At 44.2% G+C, this 7,002-nt stretch overlaps 1 long non-coding RNA gene across 1 annotated transcript; it reads right to left on the bottom strand.

Moving 5' to 3' along the window:
* Nucleotides 1-354: 354 nt before the first annotated feature.
* Nucleotides 355-6,259, bottom strand: LOC128505330 (uncharacterized). Its single transcript, XR_008355566.1, has 2 exons — nucleotides 6,200-6,259; nucleotides 355-410 (listed from the first exon to the last, which is right to left on the bottom strand). It is a non-coding gene; the product is annotated as an uncharacterized LOC128505330 (long non-coding RNA).
* Between the last annotated feature and the right edge of the window lie 743 nt (nucleotides 6,260-7,002).

Below are 7,002 nucleotides of genomic sequence, written 5' to 3'. Positions count from 1 at the left end.
GCACAGAGGCAGCTGGGGAAAAATGTCTCCACATTATTACCAAGGCAGCCAGTGTTACTTATAGCTCGGTACCCAAGCAGAACAGATAAAAACTGTGCATTTCCATCCCCTGTGAATCAATGTATGTATCTATAAAATGCGCCTGCCCTGCGTCACCCGGATCCCAGCGCTTTTTTATCTGTGGCTTTCGTGGGACAATTTGAATGTTAGATTTCTATAGAGTTACACAAGTGTCAGATCCCTGCTTAAATCCCTGGGTTTGGCACTGAATGAGTTAATGGAATTAATCCTGTTACGTGTAATGATTGCTTTGTAAAGATCAAGAATATCCTTGTAATGAAATACAGACAAGAATTACCTTTTTAAAAATGTTTTATTGATAATAACTATTCTGCATCTTCTTTTATTCGCTACAAAAAAAAAAGAAACATTATTATAAAATGTATAATGTCACAAAACATGCAGAACCTACACAGAATTTGTATTTGAGGCTTTACTTACTTTACTAAATGTGGACGTGCCATGCGGGTCATCAGTTTGAGGCCCCTGAACACTAGGAGCCCCGCTGCCACTGGAAGGGCCCCGGCTAAGCCAGCCACCGCCGCAGCTGCTGTCAGGAAGAGCAGGGTCTTTTGGGGTTTAGACCAGCCCAGACCCCCAGCAGTTCCTTCAGCTGTCTTGAGTAATTTGAGAGTTTTACTCCAAGAACAACTGAAGACCCACAGAATAGCCGATTAGGCATTTAGATACACGAAAACAATTGGCGGCATTAGTTTTTAATCTATCGATTTATGCTAATAAAGTTTGGATTTCTACCTTTTCTATCCCTAAATTGTAGGGTGGAACGGTGGTGGATCATCCATTATGGAAAGAGATGTCCCCCGACCAGCCCAGTGGATTCTTCATCCCTTGTGTGATGTTCTAATACTTGTGCCAAGATACAGCGTCATATACCGGAGCTCCGTGGGAACCGTCCGAGACATGTTCTGGTAGGCAAAGTGTTTTTCTATTATTTAATGTAGTCCAACACACTACTTACTCATTAAGTGGCAGCAGCTCACACAGAGCGCTCCATGTGAGTTTTACTGTATGGCAGTAGATTGTCCGTGTGCTAATATATGGTGTTAGCATACGGTCATACATGGTAACACACACACTTGCGCTCGCACGGCTCCCCCACTCTCATATGACCTCGCGTAGAGCACTGTCTTTACTGCAGCTCTAAAGCTCTATGTGAGCTGCTGTGCTGATGCCACCCATCTTATAACGAGTAGCTTAAAAAAAACCGACACTGTATCTTGGAGCAAATATTAGGACATCATCCAAAGGATGAAGAATCCACTGGGCTGCTCTAGAGAGACAGAAACGTTTCATGTATATAAATACCCCATAGGCTTTTCTGTGAGTCTTCAGTTGTTTTTGCCCTAATAGGACATCATATGTTTCCCTCCTTCCTAGATGCTTAGAATGTTTTACAGCCCCAAAAGACGCAATAAAATTGTGAACATAAAATAAGTTCTTCTATATAACTTCCTTCAGCCGTTTGAATGTTGTGACTCTTCAAGACTTTCTAGGTGATTTGAGAACCCATTCATAGATTAGTGGAGGTTATATAGAAGAACAAATTATTTTTAAAACACATATTTGTAAAAAGAGTGAAGGTTGTGAGAACTCCCAATCTTACCATCATTAATGTAGAACGGTAGAAATAATAGGAGTCGAGGGAAAGCACAGAGGGACTTGGGTCCAAGAACTGGACGTGTTTAGTATTGTCTACATTTAACCAACTAGGTTTCAAAGCTGGAGCTTCTATACTAAAAGCTTTAGTACCTTTCGTAACACCTCTGTCTGTGACCTCCTCTGAAGATATACAAAATCTTCACCATTCAGATTCCCCATTTGAATGACATGTACGGTATATGAAACGTTGGAAAAATATCCTGTGTTTTTACATACATGTGATATGTCACCTGGCAGCTTTTGAACCCTTCATTGAGATGCCATAGTTCTAAGGCCAGGTGTTCATTAACTTGACATTTTCATTTGGACATTGGCAAAGTAGGCAAACAGGAGAAAGAACGGGCTGGTCCAAAACCCAAAAGACCCTGATCTTCCTGACAGCAGCTGCGGGGGTCTTCGTGTTCCTAGGCCTCAAACTGATGGCTGATAGAGAACGTCCACGTCCAGTAATCGGTTTGAACGCCTTCCTCCTGTCTTCTACATAAACTGCCTTGAGTGAGAGGGGAGCCCATATCTAAGAACCCAGATTCACCTTAAGAGGCTGTCTTTTCTTTTATACCTTCAAGGTTTTTTTGCTTACTACACTATATACTGTTTATTTTCTGTTTGGATCCTTTTAAGCACTTTGTATGTATTTATTATTATTTATTTGTACACACATGGATTGACATTCACAGAGTGCGCTGTTATTTATGGTTTTTTGTTTCATTTTACAATCTAGTCGCTTCAGGGGGGAAGTGAAACCGTAGGAGAGGAACTGCTTGGATGTGGATGAGCCGGGATGAGCTGTGAACGTTGTTGGTTGTTCAGATGGCTTAGACAGGATGCTGGCTGAGAGTGTTAAGAGGAAAGGTTGGATGCTTCTCGGAAGAGGTAGGTTTCCATAGAGCTTTTAGAATGAGGGAGAAATAACACAGAAGGGGTAAAGTACGGCGGGGGGTAATCCTGGATGTGGGAAGAGATAATGGTGGTAGAAGAGAGACGTCATAAGAGTAACAAAGAGGGGTGTATTTGGATAGAGATAGAGATGTAATGGGGTGTGGAGTTGTTACAGGCTCTGCAGGCCAGGGTCAGAAGTTTGAATTGGATTCTGGAGGGTATGGGGAGCCAATGGAGCCATTTGCACAGAGGAACGGTGACAGGGAAAGATTAATGTAGCTGCAGTGTTGAGGACGGATTGATGCAGTGAAAGGCGGGGGGGGAGAGCAGTTAGTAGGGAGTTGCAATAATCCAGGGATTTTGGTTGTTTCTTGTGTAAGGGATGGGCATAGTCGGGAGATGTTTTTCAGGTGAAGGCGGCAGGATTTGGTGAGGGATGAAGGAGAGAAGGTTGGATAGCGGAGTTGTCCACAGTAAGAGATCTCAGGAATTGTGGACAGAGCGGTTGGTGGGATTACAATAAACTCAGTCTGAAAGATGATGATCTTCAGGTAATGCAGCACCATCCATGAAAGACAGTCGGCCAGGAGAGTTAGAAGAGAGGGTGAAAGGACAGAAGAAGAAATATAGATTAAGGTGTCATCTGCATATAGATGGTACTGGAAACCAAAGGAACATATGACATGTAGAGGCCCAAGAACTGAGTCCTGAAGACAACTAACAGATAGTGGTGGGGAAGATGAACAGGTTCCAGTGACAGACACATTAAATGTACAGTCAGAGAGGTAGGAGCTGTATCACGGACGCCATGGTGTACTGTAAGAGTAAAAAGTTATGAGAAATGTCCTTTGTTTAAGCGGTGAGGATGTTTTAAGTAATTTTAGTGGAATACTGTCAACAAAATCCAGATGGTCAGAGAAATTAGAGATTTAAGATATTAATTAGGGTTGAGGTAAGGATGTCAGAAAGGAGATGTGAAGGGACAAGGGGGCACCATATGATTGACATCATGGTTGGGGGATGCTGTGTATTTTCTTTTTAAAGCAGGTGCAAGTTCTTGGGCAGAGAGGTTGGTTCTGGGGGACAGACATTGAGGGTTGTGGGAGAGGGAAGAGATTAACAAAACTAAACGTGTTTGTGAGAAGGAGGGGTGCTGTATAGGAATGGAGTTCGTAATGTGCAAAGTCTTCAGGCGAGTGAGCAGGGGCCCGCTGGGCCGGGGGGCAATTGCCCCCCAGGCCGCCTTAAATCCGGGCCGGTGGGCCGGACGGACGACCGGCAGACGAGCATTCAATGCAGCCGCAAAGTTAAAAACTAAGCGGCCGCGAGCAGGATTGAATGCGGCCGTCATGCCAGTAGCGTACCTGGCGGGGGGGGGGGTCCGCCCCGGCTGCCACTCATCTGAGGGGTGCCACCATGCCGGCACGCCTTCAGAAACGATGTGCACGGCAACTGTGGCTGTGACTTGATGTCAAATCCCGGTGCACAACACTGAAGCCACGCCCACCGTCTTCAGCGCTCAGTACACCGGAAGGAAAGGAGGAAGAAGAAGACGAAGAAGAAGAAGAGGAAAAGTGAGAGTGAAAGAAGAAAAGGTAGGACAAGATTCAGGGAGAGTGGATTAGTAAGTGTGTGAGAGTGATGGGTGTTATGCTGAATGTTTGTGAATGGAGTTTCAGATAGCATGGATGTGTAAGTGCTTGGCATAGGGAGTCCGTGATCACATTCCTTTCATGCCCAGATTCCAGCATGTAGTGGCTGCCTAGGCATGATAGGAGTGTGATTGCTGTTATAAATTATTTTTTGGTCCAACTTTGGTGTGTTAACACTTTTATTGGACAGAATAATTCAATGACAGTATTAATATATCTATATATATATAATTGCAAACAGCAATCACACTCCTATCATGCTAAGTCAGCCAGCACATGCTAGAACCTGGGCATGATAGGATCGTGATTGTTGTTATATATATGTGTGTGTGTATATTTATATATATATATAATATGTTAATATTGTTATTGATTTTTTTGTCTAATTTTGGTGTTACTTTTAATAAAGTATTTTAAAGTTTTTTTTTTTGTTTTTTTTTCAGTTTTGGCCAAGTGAATGCTGAATTTTCAGTTTCAGTCCAGAGTTTTCATTTCGTTGCATCCCTACTATATACTATGCCAGTCACTGAAGTGGTAAGCCTACACCACATCAATGTTTGGCTTAGTATATAGTGATAGGGGTTGTCAGTGTCTGGCTCAATGTATAGGCACACATTGACGGTGGTACCGCATAATCCCTAAGTATATAATGATAACAATTTTGCTGTACCCCTGTCAATGTTTGCCTAACCATAGAAACTATGCAGTTTTAAAGTGTGTGTGTGTGGGGTGGTGCCACATACAGGATCTGCCACATGTGCCAAATACTCTAGGTACGCTCCTGCATCATATGGCTGTCAGTCCCAACGGCCATGCCTCAGCTCCCCTTCCCACGTCTTAAAAGGGGTGTGATGAAGAGCTGAGGCATGCGGTGTGTGCACGCCGGCCACTTTAATTTCATTAGGCGCTGGTGGAGTGACTGCCGCACGACGGCCGCTTTCAATGTCGCTCGCAGTCGCTTTGATGGTGCAATGGGCCAGTTGACTAGACTTGCCCCCCAGGCCTTAGGCTGCCAGCCCTTCCCTGCGAGTGAGACCTCCATAGGCGCTCAGCGGTACGTGAATGCTATGGCTGAGGTGGGGGATGGGGCACAGTTACAGGAGAGACCATATCTAGGACTGACTCTAGCGTATGGTTATACTGGGCTGTGGACAGGAGGAGGTTGAGATGCACGAGAGAAGTGGCTGTGGGGTGTTAGTGAGCTGTGGGGTGTTAATGTCACAGAGGTTTAGGTGTAGGAGGTATTTGAAGGTTGGGTTTTAGCAGACTGAAGTCAGACAGAGAAAAGGGAGAGTTGGAGAATTGAGATATTGAGGTCACTTTGATGGCCATCACAGTGCGTGATGGAGACCAAGGAAGGAGGAGAGTGTAGGCGGCAGGTGAGGATGGATTGTCAATCAATATATTGAAGTCACCCAGGATTAGTGGAGGGACGGTGAAGTAAAGGAGCCATGCGGCAAATTGATCAAAGAATTGGGAAGTAGGCGAGGAGACCGGTAGATCAGAAGAGAATGAGGGAATTAGTGGCAGACATTGAAAGGTGCCCCTGGGAATTAAAGTTTCTATCCCTAAATTGTAGGGTGGAACAGGGGTGGATCATGTACTATGGAAAGAGAAAATCTCTCCTGACAGCCCGGTGGATTCCTCATCCCTTGTGTGTTTTTGTTACTGCAGTAAAACTCTTCACAAGATGGTGCCTTATGTAGGAGAAGAGCTGCAATGAAGACCGAGATGGGACGTGGGGATTAAGGTATGGCACCAGATTGTCCATATGCTACACTGGTGTACGGCGTTACCATGCATGAATATATCTTAATGCCATACAATAACAGTCACACAGTCACACTCGCACGGAGCACGGTCTTCACTGCAGCTCTCAAGTAACTTTTCATAACGAGTAACTAATAAAAAGCACACACTTTACCTACCAGCGCACGTCTCGGCCGGTCCCCATAGAGCTGTATCTCGGTACGAGTGTTAGGACATCTTCCAAGGGATGAAGAATCCGCTGGGCTGGTAATGACAGAGCTTCTCTTTCCACCCTGGCTGGACCTTACAATTTAGGGAATAATAAAGACATATATTACAAACTAATGTCATTAATTATTAAATACCTAATAGGCTTCATATAAAATACCCGATAGATGTATTACAAACTATGGCTTAGTTTAACCCCTTAGTTATAATTGGCCCCCTGCCACAAAACCCAGACGCAGATCGCCCTTTTGTGCCATCAGGGGCTTTTGGTGGGCCACTGGTTACGAGATCTCTGATCTACTCGTTACACTATGGATGCCGTGCATTTCAGTCACGGAGCGCCAGTTACATGCTTATCAATAGGTTTCTAGGAGACTTGAGAACCTATTGTTAGGTTAGTGGAGGTCATAAAGAAGAACAAATTATTATTAAAACACGTATTTGTAAACAGAGTGAATGTGTGAACATCCAATCTCACCAACATCGTTACTGTAGAAATCTGATGAGGAATGAAATACGAGATAAAGGACAGAGTTACTTGGGTCCAAGAAACGGGCAGTGTTGAGTATTGTATACGTTTCATGGATGTGTCAAAGCTGCAGCTTCTATGCTGTATTTTAAGCCAACTACCCCAATTCAAGGAATTAATGTACATCCCCTATTCCCGGCATAAGTACACCGTGATCATGCTGAAATAGACTGTCCCAAACTGTAGATAGAGGACCCTACAGCACTATACATACCCCGCAATTCA

This window comes from Spea bombifrons, chromosome 9, assembly GCF_027358695.1.
Source record: "Spea bombifrons isolate aSpeBom1 chromosome 9, aSpeBom1.2.pri, whole genome shotgun sequence".
NCBI lineage: Eukaryota > Metazoa > Chordata > Amphibia > Anura > Pelobatidae > Spea > Spea bombifrons.
Note: the sequence above shows the minus strand (reverse complement) of the source record. Positions and strands in the feature narration are given on the sequence as shown.